This window comes from Nuphar pumila, chromosome 15, assembly GCF_984573655.1.
Source record: "Nuphar pumila chromosome 15, dmNupPumi1.hap1.1, whole genome shotgun sequence".
Lineage (NCBI taxonomy): Eukaryota > Viridiplantae > Streptophyta > Magnoliopsida > Nymphaeales > Nymphaeaceae > Nuphar > Nuphar pumila.
Window position 1 is genome coordinate 77,910,540 of NC_143263.1, and position 10,348 is coordinate 77,920,887.

Consider the following 10,348-nt stretch of genomic DNA (forward strand, 5'->3'; position numbering starts at 1 on the left):
TATATAATTGACTTGATAAGGGTTACCTGAGTCGAGTTTTTGACAGAAATGAACTCTGATTCCAGAGACTGCACCTGACATTGCGGAAGCAAAGTCCAAATGCCGTCAATGTATCTGCATTATGGGTGTGTTTTCCTTTTAGAAGTGTTCATGTTACATAGATCTTTTCCTACTACAGCAATTAATACCTTACTGCATAGGTCTCTCTGAGAAAAAATAGAGGGTAAAAGCCAAAATGTGCAGCACATGAAATAACAAATAACACAATAGTTGAAAAGTAAAACTTCAAAAGTATTGCTATTCACGTGTTTCTTTTTCTCTCTCTCTCTACACACACTTAACATGAAAAAGTACAACTATTTAAAGAAGGCAAAGCCTTTACATAAAAATAGGAAACCTAAGCTAAAAGTTAGGAAAGAAACAACTCACGTATACCACTTTTGAGACTCTACCAACAAAAGTAAATCCCTATAAACTAGGAAACTGAAATATGTGGGATTTGAGTGCTCTTCAAGTCAAACGTGGGCATTGGATGCCCTACCCACTTCCTTCTACCTTGAGCACCAAGTCATACGTGAGCTTTGGATTCTCTTTCCCATGACCTTGAACATTAACCGACATTTTCCCCCCTTAATGTGAAAGGCCTTGCACACCTATGGATTCTCTGAACATCAAAATTTTTTTAGATGACAAGGATTTTGTGAAACCATCAGCAACTTGATTATTTCTAGAGCAATGCTTCAGCACTACTTCACCTTTTTCCACTGCATCTCTTATAAAATGATATCTAAGCTCAATATGTTTTGTCCTACTATGAAAAGTAGGATTTTTAGCAATAGAAATTGTAGACTGATTATCACAATAGAGCTTAGTTGGGAGATTTTGTTCTACATGCAGGTCCTTCATAACACGCCTCATCCAGATTGCTTGACAGGTAGCAGATGTAGCCGCAATATATTCTGCTTCTGAAGATGATAGTGCTATTGAATTTTGTTTCTTTGAACACCACGACACAATGCCTGAACCAAAACCGAAAGCAAAACCGCTTGTGCTTTTTCGATCATCCATTGAACCTACTCAATCACTGTCAGTAAATCCAATCAAATTAAAGTCAGTAACATGATTATAAAAAATTTCATAATTGATTGTTGCTCGTATATAGCGAAGAATCCTTTTTGCTGCGCCTAAATGTTGCACAGATGGATTGTGCATAAACTTTGAAATCATACTGACTGAGAATACAATGTCTGGCCGAGTGTGAGTTAAATACATTAATCCACCGACCAAGCTTCTAAATTATTTTTCATTTGCTTGTTCCATTCCATCTTCCAAACTCAATTTTTCATTCGCATTCATCAGAGTTTCACAAACTTTGCAATTCAATATTTTTGATTTTTTGAGCAGTTCCAAAGCATACTTTTCTTGAAACACAAAAATCTCTTTTTCAGATTGCATGACGTGAAGTCCAAGAAAAAAACATAGCATCCCCAAATCTGACATTTCAAATTTCTTCATCATACTATGTTTAAATTCTGCGATAAGTTTAGATGAAGAACCAGTGTAGATAATATCATCTACATAGACACTTACAATGAGCAATTCATTCCCATTTACTTTGACATAGAGTGTAGGTTCACTGTCACTTCTTTGAAAACCATTTTGGTATAAGAATTTATCAAGGCAACTATACCATGCACGCGGGGCTTGTTTTAGCCCGTATAAGGCCTTTTTTAACTTATAAACTTTTTCTTCCTTTCCTTTAACAACAAATCCAGGTGGTTGGTCAACATACATGACTTCATTTAGAAAACCATTTAAAAATGCAGCCTTAACGTCAAATTGATAAACTTTCTATTTGAATTGAGCTGCAATTGCAAGGATCATTCTCACTGTTTCAAATCTTGCAATAGGTGAAAACGTTTCAGTAAAATCAATTCCATATTTTTTCACAAACCCTTTAGCAACTAACCTTGCCTTATATTATTTTACATTTCCACCAGCATCATACTTGACCTTATAAACCCACTTTACTCCAATTGATTCCTTTCCAGGTGGCAAGTTGGAAAGCTCCCATGTGTCATTCCTCTTGATGACCTCCATTTCTTCTTTCATTGTATCTATCTATTTCTTGTTTGTGCATGCTTCATCATATGATGATGGTTCTAGTACAACAAAAGCAAAATCACATTTATAAATATCCTCAAGAGACCGTACCTTTTTCGGAGGAGTGTCCTCATCAAGTGTGGACTCAATATTTTTTGTGTATTCATCTCTCATACTTGACATTTCTGGAGATAATGCTTCAGTAATATGATTTGATTGCGATGCCACTTCATCAATTTGCAACTTCACGCTTTCATTGTTGGTCCATTCCCAACATGTTTTTTCATCAAAAATAACATCCCATCTTGTAATCAATTTTTTAGAAGAAGGATTATAGAGACTATATCCCTTAGTTTCATTACTATAACCAACAAAGATGCACTTTTCACTTTTCTTATCTAACTTGGTTCTTTCTGAAGAGTCAATCAAAGCATATGCTATACTGTCAAATACCTTTAACATACTTACATTTGGTTTTCGATTCCACCAGGCCTCATAAGGTGTTTTGTTTTGAACTGCCTTTGTTGGCGAAATATTTAGAATATATACTGCAGTGTTGACGACTTCTGCCCAAAACTCGTTTGGCACCTTCTTTTCACTTAGCATGCTGCGTGCCATTTCTACCACTGTACAATTTTTCCTTTCTGCCACTCCGTTCTGTTGTGGTGTCTTTCTTACTGTCAGTTGCCTGCGAATACCAAGATCTTTGCAAAACAAACCAAACTCATCAGATAAAAATTCTCCTCCTCTATCTGTGTGCAATATTTTTATAGTTTTTCTTCTCTCATTTTCCACAAGGAACTTAAATTCCTTAAATCTATCAAATACATGGGATTTATGAGTAAAAAAGTACACTCAACTCATTCTAGTAAAATCGCCAGTTAAAAGAAAAAAGTATTTGCTATTGTTTAATGAAGGAGTTCTTATCGGCCCGCATATATCGACATGAAATAATTCAAGAGGTTCTTTAGCACTTCATGCTTTTCCAACTAGGAATGATAATTGATGTTGTTTACCATAAACACACCCTTCACATATCTCATTTGTACAATTAATGGCTGGCAAACCAACCACCATATTTTTTTGATGCAAGAGTTTCAAACCATTAAAATAAAGATGCCCAAACCTCAAATGCCACAGTTTAGATTGATCAAAACCATTTTCCATAAAGGCACAATCATCTATCTTGATCATTTCAAGTGGAAACATTTTATTTTGAACCATATCTATTTTTACAAGAACTGTACCATTCTTGTTTTTAATCTCACAGACGTCATTTTCAAATAAAAGAGTGTAACCCTTTTTAACCAATTGCCCTACACTCAGTAAGTTCTGAGCCAAACCAGGAACATACTACACATCTTGAATGTATCGTTCATTACCTGATTTTGTCTTAATTGCAAATATTCCTTTGTCATTGACATCTACTATATTGTTGTCCCCAAGCCACACATTCAACTTCACCATCTCATCAACTTAAAAAGACTTCTATCACCGGTCATATGATTACTGCAACCACTGTCTACAAACCACATTTCACTTTTGCAACTGTTAGTATTCATGCTTGCAAGAAACAAATTTTCATTTTCATCTGCAAAATTTGCTTGTTGCTTTGCCTTTTCAAAACATCGGGCTTCAATATGACTAAATTTCTTACAAAACTGACATTGTTTCCCTCTAAAGAACAAATTTTGATTACCTTTTTTTGTTCCATCATTCCTTTGAGAGGTATCATAAAACCTTCCTCGACCTCTTCCACGTCCATGAAAGGATCCCCTAAAACCTCTTCATCCTTGACTTCTACCTTCACCCTTTTGATCAAACTGACTATTCTTTTCTTTTGAAATTTCAACTTTCGATTGAAAGGCTTGTTCCAATGTTTTTTCTGAAGACCTGTTTATGCGATGCTCATGGGCTAAAAGAGACCCTATTAGTTCATCAATAGAATACACACATAAATCCATGGACTCTTCAATTGCAATAACAACATGATCAAATTTAGAAGGTAGAAACCTTAAAACTTTTTCTACTATTTTTTGATCATCTAAAATTTCACCAAAGATTTTCATTTGATTTACAATAGTAGAGAGCCTAGAAAAGAAGGTTTGAATTGACTCACTGGTTTTCATAGAAAACGTTTCAAACTCTTTTCCTAAGGTTTGAAGTTTAATCATTGTGATCTTCTTATCACCATGAAATTTTTGCTTCAGAAGTTGACAGGCTTCTTTTGACTTAGTAGCACGGGCAATAGTTGGAAAAATGGTTTCAGACACAGCCTGCTGTAGTACTAACAATGCCTTTGCATCTCTCTTTTGATCTTTTTTTACATCGATTTTTTCTGCTACCTTTGTTCCTTCAACATCTGCATAACCATTTTCAACCAACTCTCAGAGGTCTTGTGAGATAAAGAAAGTCTTCATCTTAATATTCCAGATTTCATAATTTTCACCATTAAAAATTGACACTAATGATTGTGACAAATTGATAGAGTTAGAATTATTTGTCATACCAAACTTACTCAACAATTATCCTTCAAAAGAAATTTTAAATCTATAGGAACTCCTTGCTTCGGCAATGCTCCTATTGCATTTTTCTCGAATGCCCAGCTCCAATTCCAACCTGGCTCTGATACCAAGAATTGAGAAAAAATAGAGGGTAAAAGTCAAAAGGTGCATCACATGAAATAACAAATAACACAACAGCTGAAAAGTAAAACTTCAAAAATATTGCTATTCACGTATTTCTTTTTCTCTCTCTCTCTACACACTTAACATGAAAAAGTACAACTATTTAAAGAAGGCAAAGCCTTTACATAAAAATAGAAAACCTAAGCTAAAAGTTAGGAAAGAAACAACTCACGTACACCACTTTTAAGACTACCAAAAAAAGTAAATCCCTATAAACTAGGAAACTGAAATACGTGGACTTTGAGTGCTCTTCAAGTCAAACGTGGGCATTGGATGCCCTACCCACTTCCTTCTACCTTGAGTACCAAGTCATAAGTGGTTTTTGTATTCTCTTACCCATGACCTTGAACATTAAACAACACTCTCGTCAAAATTAGTAATGAAAAGTGGTCAATTACAGGTGCGTGATCAAATTTGAGATATAAGCAGACGAACAATACATCAAGAAAACCTCTTAGACTCCAGCGTGCACAGCAGATTGTGGAATTATGATGAAATATCAGATGCAGTGAGAATGTTAAATTAAAACAAAGACACTTACTGTTTATCTCCTTTTCTCTTGTCACATCAAAATGATAGGTGGGGGCAGCTTTAACCAACCACTTTACTTTTTCTAATTTTGAAAGATGAAAAGAGAAAGCGGTGTGGGCTGAGCCTTATCGAGCTCGTTTGTCCTATCAGGCTCGGCTCTTTTGCTCGGTTCAATCCTTTGAACTAGTAGCTAGTACAAGCTCGGCTCCTTTATAGCATAAGCAAAGCTTAACCTAGCCGAGCCCGAGCTAGGTGGGCTCGTTGTGCATCCCGATGGTTATAAATGATGGAGTAGCATCTGTCCTTCGCGCGTGCACACACACACATAATCGGGCTGCTTCATCACTATGGATACCATCCAAGTCATAGGGGGCGTAGCAGCTCTTGCCCTTCTCTTCTTCTCATATACGTTCAAAGAAGGAATTAAAAGCAGTTCCTGAGCCACCAGAACCAGCTGGTGCTTGGCCCATTATTGGCCACCTCCGTCTACTAGCGGAAACCACACCTCTCCACAGAACCCTCGCTGCCCTCTCAGAATCGGGTGGGTCACCTGAATCCCCGCGCTAAAACTCCAGGTTGAAGACACAACCACCCAGCCTTACGTGCTCCAACCATAATAAATGAACGGCAGCATCCATGTATTTGTGGGATTTGATCTGAAGCCTTCAGCTTGACACAGGAGGAAAAAGAATCTTATTCATTCCATGAAAGAACTAACAGTAGATCACCCTACACGATCAGACAAAAACATCAGATCGCATAACATCCTGAACAAACTTTTATTCTGAATTCTGTCGCTCTTCTTTGCCATTAACTATATTACAGAAAAAGAGAAAGTTGCACTTGCAGACATTGCTTAACATCAGTTGGCGATGGCATTATGAGAGCTACTAAGCTACAGTTTATCCATTATTGATCACATTTACATCGATATATATGTGTGATATTTTGATTTTCATTTACTGCAGAACTTGATTGCGGCTCATCTTTTAACGACTACACTGTCAGTAACACTTTTTTTTTTTTTGTAACAGACAATCCTATTTAGGCAACGACACAGTCAGCAACACTTTTTATATAACCACCGTTGGCAACGATGAGTATGGAAGACATTTTGTTGTCGGTGGCGTTATTCAAAGAATAGTGTCGCCAAAGGTGTTGTTGCCAAAAGAAAAGTGTCGGCTGCCAATTACTGGAGGCAATAACCTTCATTGAGCACCCAGAATATTGAAAAGTTAAAAGAGTGCTGCTACCACTCTTATCATTGTTGAAAGAGGAGTGTTACCTACCACTCTTATCATTGTTGAAAGGTTGGGCTCGCACCAGCTGGACGAGCCTAGCCCAAGCAGTGCTGCTGGGTTCAGTGGGCTTGTTTACTTGCCAGAGAGATAGAGAGAGAGAGAGAGAGAGAGAGAGAGAACCAAATCAGCAGACAGAAAAAAAAATCCATTAAAGTTGCAGGCCGAACCCTTCGTTTTCACATAAGAAGAGGGACCGGCCACCCGGGCCAGCGGGCTGGCCCTCCCTCTCTCTCTCTCAATCCCTCTTTTTTTTTTTACACCCAATCAGTTCTGTCGCTATCTGAGAGTTCACCACTGACATCACTGGCCACTATTAACGGAATTTGCTGCTTTCTTTTCTGTGGATTCACATGTTTTACTTTGCTTAAAGCAGACTGGTAACCCACGGTGAATGGTTCAATATGAGATTAGGTTGATCCTAGATTAAAATCGGAATTTTAGTTTGTTTAATGCTTAAAGCACCGTAATTTAGTAATGATAAGAACTATGCATATAGAAAGAGAGGAAAGTGTGGAACACAAATTATGATTTAGGTGAAAGAGAATAAGAAAATGAATCCTTCATGAAATTGGGAAACTAATGAACAATTCTTCAGGTATATGATCCATTTTTTTCTAATCTAGAAACTCCCGAAGAGTGGGAAGATGCAGTAGAAGATGCAGTAGTATATGATTCACATGAGATTGAAAGTATGTTGTGATGTACTAGATGAAAATGTGAAACAAATATTTTCGGATATTTCATGCTTTCTTATTGGCCACTATAAAGATGCAGTTCATGTATGGGGAGATTCTTGTCTTTCCCAATGTCACATAAGTGCGGGTCCAGATAGAGTGTGAAGGGTGCAGACATATATATATATATATATATATATATATATATATATATATATATATATATATATATATATATATATATATATATATATATGAACTTGGTAAGGGTTAACTGAGTCTAGTTTTTGACAGAAATGAACCCCGATTCTGGAGACTACCCACATCGACATCAACGTATCTGCATTATGGGTGTGTTTTCCTTTTAGAAGTGTTCATGTTACATACGTCTTTTCCTACTACAGCAATCAATACCTTACTGCATAGGTCTCTCATCAAAATTAGTAATGCAGGTGCGTGATCAAATTTGAGATATGAGCAGACGAACAATACATCAAGAAAGCCTCTTAGACTCCAGCGTGCACAGCAGATTGTGGAATTATGATGAAATATCAGATGCAGTGCGAATGTTAAATTAAAACAAAGACACTTACTGTTTATCTCCTTTTCTCTTGTCACATCAAAATGATAGGTGGGGGCAGCTTTAACCAACCACTTTACTTTTTCTAATTTTGAAAGATGAAAAGAGAAAGCGGTGTGGGCTGAGCCTTATCGAGCTCGTTTGTCCTATCAGGCTCGGCTCTTTTGCTCGGTTCAATCCTTTGAACTAGTAGCTAGTACAAGCTCGGCTCCTTTATAGCATAAGCAAAGCTTAACCTAGCCGAGCCCGAGCTAGGTGGGCTCGTTGTGCATCCCGATGGTTATAAATGATGGAGTAGCATCTGTCCTCCGCACACACACATAATCGGGCTGCTTCATCACTATGGATACCATCCAAGTCATAGTGGGCATAGCAGCTCTTGCCCTTCTCTTCTTCTTCCATATACGTTCAAAGAAGGAATTAAAAGCAGTTCTTGAGCCACCAGAACCAGCTGGTGCTTGGCCCATTATTGGCCACCTCCGTCTACTAGCGGAAACCACACCTCTCCACAGAACCCTCGCTGCCCTCTCAGATCAATACGGACCCATTTTTGCTCTTCGGCTTGGCCAAAAGCGCACTATGGTCGTAAGTAGCATGGAGTTAGCCAAGGAGTGCTTGGCCACCAACGATAGAGCCCTTGCCAGTCGGCCGCCACTTCTCAGTAGCAAGCTCCTCGGCTACGAAAGCTCCAAGTTCGGCCTTGCTCCCTACGGCCCTTACTGGAGGGAAGTCCGCAAGATTGTCACCGTCGAGCTGCTATCGAACCGACGGCTTGAGTTGCTCAAGCACATCCGGCTCGAGGAAGTTGACTTCCTTCTGAGAGGCCTATACGAACGATGCAAGGACAACGAGCCAGTGGAGATGAAGCGCTGGTTGGGCGTCATGACAATGAATATCATCCTGAGGATGGTCGTGGGAAAACGGTACTTCGACGGAGACGATGCTGGAAAAGATGAGGGTGCAAGCGAGTTCCTCAAGTTGATAGAGGAGTTATTCTATCTACTTGGGGTTTTTACCGTGTCGGATGCGCTCCCTTGGCTGGAGCGCCTCGATGTGGATGGCCGTCTGAAGGCCATGAAGAGGGTCCAACGGAAGATGGACGAGATCGCCACCGCTTGGGTGGCGGAGCACCGGCAGAGAAAGGATTCCGTCGTCGATAGGAGTGGCGGTGACTTCATTGACGTGCTTATCAGTCAACTGGACGATGGTCATCTGTCTGACGTGAGACCTACCGACACCTTAATCAAGGCTACGGCTTGGGTGAGTTTATAATTTAATGTTAATCAAAGAATTTTTTTCTTTCTCATGATCAAATAAAGAACTCACCAAGAATCGGGTGGGTCACCTGATGGGCCTTACGTGCTCCAACCATAATAAATGAACGGCAGCATCCATGTATTAGTGAGATCTGATCCGAAGCCTTCAGCTTGACACAGGAGGAAAAGGAATCTTATTCATTCCATGAAAGAACTAACAGTAGATCACCCTACAAACTTTTATTCTGAAATTTGTCGCTCTTCTTTGTCATTAACTATATTACAGAAAAAGAGCTACTAAGCTACAGTTTAGCCATTATTGACCACATTTACATCGATATATTTATGTGATATTTTGATTTTCATTTACTGCAGAACTTGATTTCGGCTGGGTCAGATACCACGTCAGATACCTTAGTGTGGGCCCTTTCTCTTCTATTGAACAACCGCCATGTGTTGAACAAGGCCCAAGATGAGTTGGACTTCCACGTAGGCAGAGAAAGACAAGTGGACGACTCAGATATCAAGAAGCTGATATACTTGCAAGCCATATTCAAGGAGGCCATGCGCCTATACCCAGCGGCCCCACTGCTAATCGCACATGAGTCAATTGAACCAGTCAACATAGGTGGATATGACATACCAGTCGGCACGAGATTGTTTATTAATGCATGGAAGATACACAGGGACCCAGTGATATGGTCAGAACCAGAAGAGTTCAAACCAGAGAGGTTCTTGACGAGCCACAAGGACACCAGTTTTGGTGGCCAGAGCTTCGAATTCATTCCATTTGGTTCCGGCCGGCGGTCGTGCCCAGGTTCATCACTAGCTACCCAAGTAGCTCACTTGACATTGGCACGTTTAATTCACAGCTTTGAGTGGTCCACGCCCAAGGATTGTTCGATAGACATGACCGAGGGCTTTGGCATGACCATGCCCAAGGTAACTCCTCTTCAAGTTCTGTTGCACCCTCGTCTCTCGCCCCATCTTTATCATTGAGATTCTATGGTGATGAATGTTGTACCTTTATGGCTTGTTTGATGCCTTGTCCAAGATTGGAAGGGAATAAAAAGGACGAAATACATGTTCTTTATGTTATGTAACAACTGTACCAAGTTCAATGTTTGTTTAGAGTGTCTACCGAGGTTGTGTTACTTATATTTGTTGTTTGATTTATGTTGTGATTGAACACACATTGATAATGGGTTGGATAACT

The 10,348-nt window shown here is 39.1% G+C and overlaps 1 pseudogene; it reads left to right on the forward strand.

Annotated features, from left to right (window-relative positions):
* Positions 1-8,218: 8,218 nt before the first annotated feature.
* LOC149815683 (xanthotoxin 5-hydroxylase CYP82C4 pseudogene) lies at positions 8,219-10,131 on the forward strand (annotated as a pseudogene).
* Positions 10,132-10,348: the final 217 nt, after the last annotated feature.